Genomic DNA, 13268 nt, shown 5'->3' with positions numbered 1-13268 from the left:
GCCCCTGTAAATGGAAGGTCTCTTCTATGGTCTGTATCAGAGGTGGTGTTATAGAGAGGCAAAGTCCCTCTGCTTCCAGTGGACCACATGGGACCTTATTTATTTATATAGTAGTCTTATACTTCAACAGTTTTATTACAAACTGTGACTTCCTTGACTTGGAAACATAAGCGTAACCCACGGCTCAATTCAAACGGGATCAAAACATTATTTGTCACTCCCCGTTTACTATTTGGGCTGGGAAGGTGTACTTTTGTCCTGATTCCATTTGTATTGCGATTCGATAGTATTGAGTATTGCGATTTTTTTTTTTTCTTTTTTTTTTTTTTCCCTTCTTTAACAAAAATCAAAGTTGAATAATGCACTTCTAGAGACAATATATCATGAGATATTTCTAAAAACTAGTTGTTTTCAAAAAAAGAATGCACGTCACATGTCAGTCAGTCTGACATTTATTTCAGTGTAAAGAAGAACACAACGTGTGGATTTTCTGCATTCGCTCTGTTTTGCTGGAAACGGATATGATGTAGCGTTAGCGGTACCGTATAAACAGAAAATATTAAAGTGAATCATTGGTAAAAATAAATACAAATTAAAAATATCGATTCTAGGGGAAAAGAATTGATTTTAAAAATCGTCACACAAAAAAATCCCTATACACACACACATGAATCGATTCATGTGTGTGTGTATAGGGATTTTTTTTTTTTTATATAGATACAACTGCATGTATTTTTTTCCGAAATAAGGTCCTATGGTGGTCCACCGCTAGGGGAGGGACTTTGCCTGTTATATGGGGGGGGCATGAAGAGTCACATTTCCAAAATGTGTACACTTATGATGCAAAATGTCCACTTATTTGGGACACCTATGGAATTACCCAGAGAGAGTTTACAAATCCCCTTTTACATGGAATTACCTATTAAGTAAATACTGGCGAGTGAGCATGTGAAGGCTTTTTGGTGCCGCCTCTCTAACCCAACAGCATTGTGTCTCGAGAGTTGTAACATGTTAGACCGTCAGCGTTCACTCCCTACTCTGCTGCAGCCCAACCTGTTTGTCCCGAAACTGCTTTTGTATGGTGCAGCACGCCCTTTATGTCAATCAGCCAAGCAGGGTTTTTCCATTGCATACCATTATAAGGCTAAGGCGCAGCACCCAAGCCTTTTTTTGGGCACCGCCTACACTAAATGACTTTTCTTAGATCTGGTGATTGTAGTCGGTCCCCAGTGCACTTCTCTAGCAAGTTTTGTGTTTAAGCTTTTTGAGTGCTATTTATTTATCATCTGCTCTAGCTTTTCCAACGTTTTAGACCCAGATATGGTAATAGTAATGGTCCAAAATGATGTGAAATTGCAAAATACAAAATACATGCACCTAAGTCTTCAAAAACCTAGGGAAACGCTGCCAAGTATAGAGTTGCACCAAGCTAAGATGACTGGAAGTCACGCACGGCTGACACCTCGGGGAACTACATATCTCTAGAAGGGATTTATATGTTCAGCATATTGCATATTTCCTCGTCGACCACTCGTCCATCCTGATAAAGCTTGTGCTCAGAAAAACAAAACATATCTGCTGGTGCAAACCTCTTTGGTAATTATTCTGTCAGAGTAGGAGATAACAGGAGCTAAATGACAATGTCTCAAAACTTGAGTGAAACATGGTTACATTTTTCCCTTACACAGTTGACCTTTTTCATGTTTTTTTTTTTTATATCAGGTAAACACAACTGGCCTGAATGTTTACGACATTGTGGATATATGATAAGTCATTTGATATGAAGGGAAATTAAATGGGTGAGAAAGATTATTATAAAATCTAGCTTCAATTCACTACAGCACCATCTGTGTCGCCATTTTTCCTCAGTCTCTAAAATGTTGGTACGCCTGGGTCAGAGTTTGCGTAGGGGTTCCGTAAGGAGGCACATCTCCTTAGGCTTCATCCACACTACTACGCTTTTGTTAAAAAAAGGAATATATTTTGCTGCGTTTACGCCTCGCGTCCACACTACTCTGGCGTTTCCGAGCCCCTAAACCAGAGACATTTGGAAACACTGCTCCTAAATAAATCCCTGCTCTTAATTTTCACCACTGTTGTTCTTTCTCCAAAGTATTTTCTGTATTTCAAACTTCTACGGCCATCATTTTCAACCGCAGAGTAACGTCACACAATCTGCATCCTGTTTACAGCGGCATGTGCCCAGTGTATGAGATTGGTCGTTGAGACGTGTTAATATGGACTGAGATTAGTTCTGCTACAGAGCTAAAATGCTTGTGTGGACGGAGATCGTTTTTGATTCAAAACGAAATGAAAAGGAATAGGTGGAGGGACAGGATGGTGAGGAGGGGAAATGGTTGAAGAATTGGGGGGGTTGAACAGGGCCCGCAGCGTCAAAGCTACTGAAGAAAAGATCCAACTGGTCAACACTGGATCCATCAGACTGTATTCTCCACGGTGGGAGACGGTGATGTGGACGGTAACGTCAACCAACATATTCACATGTCACTCACTAAACTGCCTGTTGCCATGGTTGCCGAGGCCCCTTACCTGTTGCTAGTCTCTCAGTCATTGGGCTTTTGGCAGTGGTGGAATGTAACTAAGTACATTTACTCATTGCTGTACCAACTGCACTGTACCAACAAATGTTGAGGTACTTGTACTTGAGTCTTTTCTTTTCATGCCACTTTCTACTTCTACTCCGCTACATTCCAGAGAGAAATATTGTACTTTTTACTCCACTACATTCATCTGACGGCTTTAGTTACTTTACAAATTAAGATTTTTGCACATAAAACACATGTAGTTTATAAAATCTGATGTTTTATTCTAAAGTAAACTAGCCAACAATATAACAGCCTACAAGTCCAGCTGGAACACACAACTGTTTGGATCCTTTACACTTTCTACAATGTAAAGGTGTTTCTGCATTGAGTACTTTTACTTTTAATACTTTAAGTTCATTTTCCTGATCATACTTACATACTTTACTTACGTAACATTTTCAGGACTTTTAGTCGCAACAGTATTTTTACAGTGTGGTATTAGTACTTTTACTGAAGTAAAGGATCTGAATACTTCTTCCACCGGTGGCTTTTGGGGAGCGTGCTGAGGGTTCAGATGTCTTCGGTCACGGTGCTCACATCAGCCATGTGCACGGCGAAGGGATGTCACAGGGGGGGGGGGGGGGGGAAAGGGAAGTCTTTTCAGCTCACTTGAAGACATGTCTCCTTTCCTCTACGTCCCGGCTGGTTCCCTTTCAGATAGTTTTGTCATTCCAGTCAGAACAGGGTGCTGCTCACACAGAAACCCAATCAATGTGCCGCTTCTGACAGCAGAGGCTGCTGTTGCTGTTGACTGGGAATGCACAGCCACTGAAACCCAAGGCTGAAAAAAGGACTTCTTCACTCACCACTCACTTGTTTCTCCCTGTATTTAAACACTATGTGGAAGAAGTATTCAGATGCTTTACTTAGTAAAAGTACTAATACCACACTGTAAAAAAACAGTAAATGCCCTGCATTGAAAATGTTGCTTAAGTAAAAGTATGTATCATCAGGAAAATGTACTTATAGTATTAAAAGTAAATGTGCTCAATGCAGAAAAAAATCCTCACATTTAAGAAACTGGAAACAATCCAAACAGTTCTGTCAATCAACTAAGTGTTTAGTCAGCTAATTATTTCAGCTGGATATGATAGAACATCAGATTTTATAAATTACATGTGTTTTGTGTGCAATAATCTTCATTTGTACAGTAACTAGTAACTAAAGCTGTCAGATGAATGTAGTGGAGTAAAAAATACAATATTTCTCTCTGAAATGTAGCTGAGTAGAAGGAGAAAGTAGCGTGAAAAGAAAAGACTCAAGTAAAGTACATGTAGCTCAACAATTGTACTTATGTACAGTACTGGAGTAAATGTACTTAGTTGCATTCCCCCACTGATGTGCAGATACTCAGTAATATTTATTGCAATGCAATATCCAATCACAGCAACTAAAGCATGATTCAGCTTTATTATGCTTCTGTTTGGTTCCTCACAGCGTTTGGAGAAGAATAGGAAAAGATGGAGGTCTTGGTTTGATATAGACGGTATAAAAAGTCCAAAGTGACATGAAGCATGACACAGAACGCCAAACTTAATAAACATTTTTTAGTTTTTTTTCATATGGACAATTTAAGCCATACTGTTCAGGCTGCAACTAACCGTTATTTTCATAGTCGATTAATCTGTTGAGTATTTTCTCTATTAAAGGCATACTATGCAACTTTTCCAGCTTTGGTCCCCCTACAGGTTGACTCATTGGAACTGCAGCTCGTGAGTCCATGAGTCAGTTTACCATCACAGAGGAGGGAAGAAACTAGAAAAATAGTCCAAGCTGGAACCAGAGAATCTTTTCATTTACTCAGATCGATTACCAAAATAATTGGCGATTCATTTAATAGTTGACAACTAATCGGTTAATACATACTGTCCGCTATTACATTTCTCTCCCCTGGCTGTAGGTCAGAGAATAGGCAATACATGTAGAAACTCTCCCCAGCACAGGGATATAACAGGTCTTATATTCCTAGCATGGAATTATCATCCATTGCCATAGGTGTAACATGCACAGCCGATGTGTAACAAGCCGCGTTGGCTCATCTGATGCTACAGTTTTCTATCTAACAAGCTGAGGTTACATAATGCCTCATGTGTCACAGGTATAAGCTAAAGGAAATAACCAATTCCAATTAAAACACTGTAAAAACACAAAAGTGCACATTTTGCACCACAGCTGTTCAAAACCATCTAGAGGTGTGGGCCTTCAATATGGATGCCACTGGGTGTGTTGCATCACCATTTAGTTTGAGTTAATGTAATTCAAGCTCACAGTTAAACAACTGAATAAAAAGCAGAATTGACGTCAGCTTAGAAAGACAGGTCTAGCCCTAGAAAAATAGAATAAATATACATAATTACACATATGCCCCCATTACATTCATACTCACATACAAGCAGCCATCCACTTAAACCATTCATATGGTCTAATAAAGTGCCTTTAATAGGTAATAAGTAAGATGTGCAACGCTCAACAAAAACAAAATGTATGACGTACACACCAAACCCCAACTACTTTCTGCTAACTTTCGATCAAACAACCTTTTCTTCACCATCTTTGCGGGTGCGTGCCAGAGTTCAGGGACGGGACGGAGCAGGTTGGCTGCCTGGGATCAACAACAGCATTTCTGGAAGAAAAAAAAAAGAAAAGAAAGGGAAACTGCTTTTAATGAGAGAGCTGGGGTGGGAGTGGAGGGCAGAGCAGCCGCAGGCGGGCTGATATCTGATTGTGGAGCAGAGATGGTACAGATTGGTGTGTTTGCGAGGCCCGATCACCTGCCACTTCTCATCTTGGGAGGTCCTTCCTTCCTCCTCCACTCGGCTCAACACTCCACTACTGTTCTGTCTTAACGCGCCATACCAGAGTTTAGATCATATCATATCACATACTGTATACTACGGCTGGGACGATATGCTTTAGTCCCTATTGTATTCTTTCACGATACATGGGTACATTTGTATTGCGATTTTCATTATTTGCGATTCTAGAAGTATTGCTATTCGATAGTATTGAGTAATGTGTGATTTTCTTTTCCTTCTTAGAAAAAAACAAAAGTTGAATAATACACTTCTAGGGACAATGTATCATTTCTAAAAACTGATGGTTTTCTAAGAAGAATGCACATCACGTCAGTCAGTCAGTCTGACATTTATTAAGTACATAAAGTGGATTTTCTGCTTTCGCTCCGTTTTGCTGGAAACTGATGTATTTGCCGTCGGCGGTACCATATAAAGGATTCACCTAAATATTTTCTGTTTATACAGTACCGATAAATACCGATTCTAGGTAAAAGAATCGATTTCAAAAATTGTTGCCAAAAAAATCACGATACATACGATTTTAGAATTTTTCCCACACCCCTATTGTATACTTGACATTAAAGTCAAATATTTCCCATAGAGAGGTGTATGAATGCAAAGTTGCCAGATCTGGCTTTAGGTACCTCTGAGCTTTGGGTTACCTATCGTAAGATCATAACATTATAAACTGGACTCACACGGTAGTTAGTCAAAGAAATGACAAAGATAAATGATGACATCTACACTGAAACAAAACTAAGGATGATTGACAGAGGTGTTGAGGACAAAAATTTGAAGTTGACTTTAGTTGAATAATATTGAACTAAACAAATATCAAATGATTTGGACATAAGCAGCTGAGTCCCCTCAGTGGCAGAGACTGTCCTTCCCAAAAAAACGCCCACATAAGTAATTTGTCGAAGCAGGAATTACGACCCATATTTACGTTTATTGAGGCAGCGCCCTCTAGTGGCCATACTAGTTATGACGGAGCAAAGCAGGAAGTAAGGTGACAAAGTATAAAAGCGCCAAATATACGCGGAAGTAGACTTGTTTAAAAAAGCGACCGTTACATTCTCTGGTTTAGAAATAAGGTCGTATTTCCTGCCACTGCTAGGGGCGCTAATTTACGAAGCGCTACTGTGGGTCGTAGGGTAGGAATAAACGAGCGATATTGTTGTATGGTTTGGAGGACCTGTTGCAGGGGCCCCTGTGAATTTCTGGCAGGGGCCAGGGGCAAAAAACAAAACCTTTGGTGGAGCTGTTGGAAACATTTACTTTTCATGGTATCTGTACCTTAAAAAGGAGACCAATCTTCAAACTAAAGTATAACCCCAAGTAAAATCTCAAACTGCAGCATACATTGTACATTTTTAACCTGTCCTAAATTCCTAATTTCATGCAGAAAATGAAGCTAAGCGTAAATTCTTTCAGGAAGACTTCTAATATCTGCAATCACCTATCTCTCTTCCTAAAACTATTTAGCTGTTTAGAGGCGTTCACTTTTCAGTAAACCAACCAGAATTGACCACGAAATTCATGATCCAATCACAGCATTACATCCCTGCTTTAATCTGTTTCTGTCTCTGTAGCTGTCAGCTGTCATTTCAGGCAAAGCGTGCAACCCTCCTCCTCCCCTTCCACCTCCAGTCTCCAGCTCCCAAGGCACCCTGGGTCTTCCTCAGCAGAACGCTCGTCAACTACTCCGGTCTGGTCTTCGGGCTCCTTCGCTGCCACCACCAGTGTCTAGACTCGATCGGGGGATATGTCTTTTGTCTCTACCCCTCTAAAAGTTATTTTATAACGATGGAGTCTAATCGCCAAAGACTCTGTATATTTCATAGGCATATGTTCAATAAACCTTTGCATATCTACAATGAAGTCTCTCCTGATTGAAATGCGCGTGGATGCTGAGGAGCTAAATTGCTCAAGCCAAGTTGGATCGCTAGCTTAACTGTGTAAGAAGAAGGTGAAGTAGTGACAATAGTTGGAAAACTGGAAATGGATTTCATTCATGTGAAAAGTTGAATAACACCATTAATGTAAAAACGATGTGGAATATTTGAAATTAAAGTATTGGCTTAAAAAGTTCAATAATGCCAAAGATGTAGAACATTGAGAAAAAGCCATAGTATAGTATGTCGAAAAAGGTTATAAAAAAGTCATAGTATAGTATGTCGAAAAAGGTTATAGTATATCAAAAAAGTGATAAAAAAATCCATAGTATAGTATGTCGAAAGAAATGATAAAAAGTCATAGTATAGTATGTCAAAAAAAATTGATAAAAAAGTCATAAAAATCCATAGTATAGTATGTCGAAAAAACTGACAGTATAGTATGTTGATAAAAATTGATAATATTGTCATGAGTATAGTCGATAAAAGGGTACTCATTGCTGTGAAGTAGATTTTGATACTACATCCTGTAAGATTTGAACACTCATCCTTCTGTCTTCCAATCCTTCTCTTATCACTCTTAGTTATCTGACCCTAACAAAAAAGTTCCTGTTTTCAGCATATTTGTCTCTTTTCCTTAGTATATTGGAACTAAAAACTTATAAAAAGATTCAACCACTCAACCTTCAGTCTTCCACTTAGACAGAAAAAGTGAAAATAGTCATAGTATAGTATGATGACAATAGTGATAATATAGTATGTCGAAAAAAAATGTCATAGTATGTCGAAAAAAGTGAAAAGGTCAAACTACAGTATATTACTTTTTCTTCTAATCTATTTTAATTCCTTATTCCTATATAAAAAAAGGTTATAGTATAGTATATCGAAAAAAGTGATAAAAAATCCAAAGTATAGTAACATGTCGAAAGAAATGAAATAAAAAGTCATATAGTATAATATGTCAGAAAAAAGTGATAAAAAGCCATAGTATGGTATGTCGAGAAAGGTTATAAAAAGCCATAGTATAGTGATGATCGAAAAAGGGTTTATAAAGTCATAGTATAGTATAGTCGAAAAAAAGGTTATATAAAGTCATAGTATAGTATGTCGAAAAAAGGTTATATAAAGTCATAGTATAGTATGTCGAAAAAAGGTTATATAAAGTCATAGTATAGTATGTCAAAAAAGGTTATATAAAGTCATAGTATAGTATGTCAAAAAAAGGTGATAAAAAGTCATAGTATAGTATGTCGAAAGAAAAGTTATATAAAAGTCATAGTATAGTATGTCGAAAAAAGTTATATAAAGTCATAGTATAGTATGTCAAAAAAGGTTATATAAAGTCATAGTATAGTATGTCGAAAAAAGGTTATATAAAGTCATAGTATAGTATGTCGAAAAAAGGTTATATAAAGTCATAGTATAGTATGTCGAAAAAAAGGTTATATAAAGTCATAGTATAGTATGTCGAAAAAAGGTTATAAAAGTCATAGTATAGTATGTCGAAAAAAGGTTATATAAAGTCATAGTATAGTATGTCGAAAAAAAGGTTATATAAAGTCATAGTATAGTATGTCGAAAAAAGGTTATATAAAGTCATAGTATAGTATGTCGAAAAAAGGTTATATAAAGTCATAGTATAGTATGTCGAAAAAAGGTTATATAAAGTCATAGTATAGTATGTCGAAAAAAAGGTTATATAAAGTCATAGTATAGTATGTCAAAAAAGGTTATATAAAGTCATAGTATAGTATGTCGAAAAAAAGGTTATATAAAGTCATAGTATAGTATGTCGAAAAAAGGTTATATAAAGTCATAGTATAGTATGTCAAAAAAGGTTATAAAAAAGCCATACTATAGTATGTCGAAAAAGGTTATATAAAGTCATAGTATAGTATGTCGAAAAAGGTTATATAAAAGCCATAGTATAGTATGTCGAAAAAGGTTATAAAAAAGCCATACTATAGTATGTCGAAAAAGGTTATATAAAGTCATAGTATAGTATGTCGAAAAAGGTTATAAAAAAGTCATAGTATAGTATGTCGAAAAAGGTTATAAAAAAGTCATAGTATAGTATGTCGAAAAAAAGGTTATATAAAGTCATAGTATAGTATGTCGAAAAAAGGTTATAAAAAGTCATAGTATAGTATGTCGAAAAAAGGTTATATAAAGTCATAGTATAGTATGTCGAAAAAAAGGTTATATAAAAGTCATAGTATAGTATGTCGAAAAAGGTTATATAAAGTCATAGTATAGTATGTCGAAAAAGGTTATATAAAGTCATAGTATAGTATGTCGAAAAAGGTTATATAAAGTCATAGTATAATATGTCGAAAAAGGTTATAAAAAAGTCATAGTATAGTATGTCGAAAAAAGGTTATAAAAAGCCATAGTATAGTATATCGAAAAAGGTTATATAAAGTCATAGTATAGTATGTCAAAAAAGGTTATATAAAGTCATAGTATAGTATGTCGAAAAAAGGTTATAAAAATAGTCATAGTATAATATGTCGAAAAAGGTTATAAAAAGTCATAGTATAGTATGTCAAAAAAGGTTATATAAAGTCATAGTATAGTATGTCGAAAAAGGTTATAAAAAAGTCATAGTATAGTATGTCGAAAAAGGTTATATAAAGTCATAGTATAGTATGTCAAAAGGTTATATAAAGTCATAGTATAGTATGTCGAAAAAAGGTTATAGAATAGTATATGCACAAAAAGCGATCACGTCATAGTATAGTGTCATGTCAAAGCTAATAGAGTCCTAACATAAGTCATGTGTAAAATATAGAATATCTAGTCATAGTATAGTATGTCAAAAAAGGTTATAAAAATAGTCATAGTATAATATGTCAGAGCAAGTCTGGAACAACATCCAAACTCCACACAAAAAGTAAACTTAATATTTAAAAAGTTACAAATAGCAGAAAGAAAATTGAACAGTAGCCATTATGTCTTGGCTAGGAGAAGCTTAACATTGTTATTTTGAAAGGTTTTTGTAGCTGAACGTATGCAGAAGTTAGAAGCTACCAAAGAAAGTTGAAGAATGAAGAATCGGATAAGAATACTGTGAATGCTGCTGAATCAGCATTCACGCAATAACTGAAATGAAATGTAAATATTTGTGAATAAGCAGATCTACTCTGTCCTGAAACTAGAAAGGGAACAGAGCAAAAAAAAGCAGGAACAAACAAGCCGACTGTTGAACAGATTGAATGAACTACCTTTACTGCAAGAGGATGACCTGCCAGCATCATTAAATATCGCAGTGCCTTTAAATCTTTATCGAACCTGTAATCTGTTTCATGTGTGGGCCGTTCATATCAGAGTCATCAACAAGCTGCATTTCCCCTCTGCTCCGACTATCTGAGAAAAACCCCACGCAGCTAACTAGAGTCAATAGAGGAGAACGGAAACATAGATGAAGATGAAGTGCACCGACGCTCCTTTCATCTGCCATAAGGCTTCGTCGCTGAGCAGTGTCGTAATCAGCTGTTTATCAGAGCATTGAGAACTCCTCAGAATAACAGCCATGCAGCACACAAAAGGTTCTGAGGGTTAAACTTGTATTACTATTGCACAAGTCTATATTTATTTTCTGTATTAGTATATTAGTATCTCATTTTATTTTCATTTAACCAATTGTAATTGTGTTCATGAAAATAACAAGCCTCAACGTGAAATTCGTTATTACAGTAATCCGGCCCAATATATTGTTATATTATTCTTATTATTTTAATATTACCTGAATTCATTTTTTGGGATTTATCTGTAATATTTCCTTCTATATTGGTTTATTTTACCTCTGGGAGTCTGGAACATTATCTAACTCACAGACATCTGAAATGTTGAAATGCTAAACTAAAAGTTTGGGAACTGGTTTGTCTTTAATCCATCTTTTTTTCTAAATGTATCATATTTTCAGGTTAAGTCTGTGCTGTGTTCACACCAAAGACGAAGCACATTTCAAGGTTCAAGTTTCTTTATTTGTCATGTGCACAACAATACATGCGTGTACAGTTGTGTGAATTTCCCCGTTCATAGGCGGCTACAATATTACTTTCCTCCGACAACCTCAGGAGAATCTCAACGCTGATAGGCTTACTTGCATCTTTGCGTTGGCTTTGTATGTAATTGGCTGTGCGAAAACAGCTTCAAACTGGCAAATAACTAGTAACCAGCTGTCAGATAAATGTAGTGAAGTACAAGCTGTTCCTTTGTATGTAGTATGTAGTGGTATAAAGTAATAGAAACCAGTGGTTCCCAAACTTGATCACATCAAGTACCCGGAATGACACAAATTAGACCACGGACCCCCTCTGATAGGAGAATCTGATAGGATTTTTGCTTTTTATATGTTTTATTATAGAGAGTGTGTGTAACTCATTACCAAAATAGTCATACATTCTGTCATTGTCATACTTATGGATAAAATTATAGTGACAAAAAAGCATTCCCCTTTTTGCTGGGGACCCCCTAGAACCTCCTTAAGGACCCCTGGGGGTCCTCCGACCCCACTTTGGTAACCACTGATATAAGCAACAAATACTCAAGTAAAGTACAAGTACCTAAAATTGTATTTAAGTGCAATTTGCAAGTACATTAGTACTTGAGTAAGTTACTTTCCACAACGAACTAGTTCCACACACTTGGGGAATCTGTGACACTGTGCTAGTTTTTCATTGCTAGCCCAAACAGTAAAAAAAAAAAAAAAACAGCCCGCTAGCTACACATTTATTAGACTACAGGCAACATGTTTGTACTAATTCAACTAATGGTATTGGTTTCAATCTCTGTGGATTCCCACGAACGTAGCGAACACCTGTGGTCCCATTATATTTGCTTTAATCTTCAGGTAAACAAACACAGAACACAGAAGCTTTACCACTCCTTTTTTACCCCGTCACTGCTCCCACACATCCACCTTCCCTTCACCTCAGGGTGTGCCTCTCCCCACCTTCTGCACACACACACGCACACACACACACACACACACACACGCACACGCACACGCACACACACGCACACCTCATTAGAGTTACCTGTCAGTCAGTCTTTCATGGCTTAGCAAACACTTCCCTCTATTAGTGGCAGTAGGCCTGTATCTGTTGACAGCCCTGCTCGCCATCATGGTGGTCTGTCTGATTCAGAGACTGATGGGGGGTAACTCCCATTTCTGAAAAGTGGTTCCACTTCGACTCCTGCAACCCCGAAGTGTGTTATCTTCTCTCACCCGTTGATCAACCGAACAAGTTTTTAGCAAAAGATATGTGGATGAAGGCCGACTCAAACAAAATTGATATTTTTAGTAGAGGATTGTTGTTTGCACATATCCTGCCGCCTCTAATGGAGGATGTGACTTGTGCCGTTTTTAGACAAAACAATGATCCTTATCGTGCCTTCAGTACTCAGCCGTGCTCTATGCGTGTGTGTGTGTGTGTGTGTGCACGCCCAGGTATTGCATGCCACCAGCTGCACGCTAAAAAATGCAGTAGATCTCGTGTTCAGGGTGACAATTACAACTGAAGTGGGGCGCTGCCAGAATGGCAGCCGCCCACCTATTCACCTGCGTGCGAACAAACAGCACAGGAGCTGGCCCAACCACCTGTGGAGGAGGGTGTGCATGTTTTTGAGTGTAATCTATGAGGGCCACATGTCCATATCAAGTCTGGATCTGCTCCATAGACAATGATTTGTATACCCAAATTAGCTTTATTCTATTGTAGTGTCTTAGTGTCATATCTGTAACATATTTTCCAATTCATTATCTATGTTGCAGTTCCACACATTCTAGTTAATGACATCACAGATTTGAGTTTCAGCACTCTAGTTTTTGGATTTGGGAGAGAGTTGTTCATGTGTACTCATGTTTTTTAGTCTTAGACCATAATAACATGTATGAATTTTGAAAATGGGTGTAGTTCTCCTTTAAGATTAGATTAATCACATTATTTTTCGAAGAATTTTGAAAC

General features: G+C 37.1%; 1 long non-coding RNA gene across 1 annotated transcript; it reads right to left on the bottom strand.

Moving 5' to 3' along the window:
- Nucleotides 1–4424: 4424 nt before the first annotated feature.
- On the bottom strand, nt 4425–12696 carry LOC144534534 (uncharacterized). Its single transcript, XR_013503564.1, has 2 exons — nt 12339–12696; nt 4425–5229 (listed from the first exon to the last, which is right to left on the bottom strand). It is a non-coding gene; the product is annotated as an uncharacterized LOC144534534 (long non-coding RNA).
- Nucleotides 12697–13268: the final 572 nt, after the last annotated feature.

Source organism: Sander vitreus, chromosome 19 (assembly GCF_031162955.1).
Source record: "Sander vitreus isolate 19-12246 chromosome 19, sanVit1, whole genome shotgun sequence".
Taxonomy (NCBI): Eukaryota; Metazoa; Chordata; class Actinopteri; order Perciformes; family Percidae; genus Sander; species Sander vitreus.
This window is presented reverse-complemented; position numbering and strand designations above follow the sequence as displayed.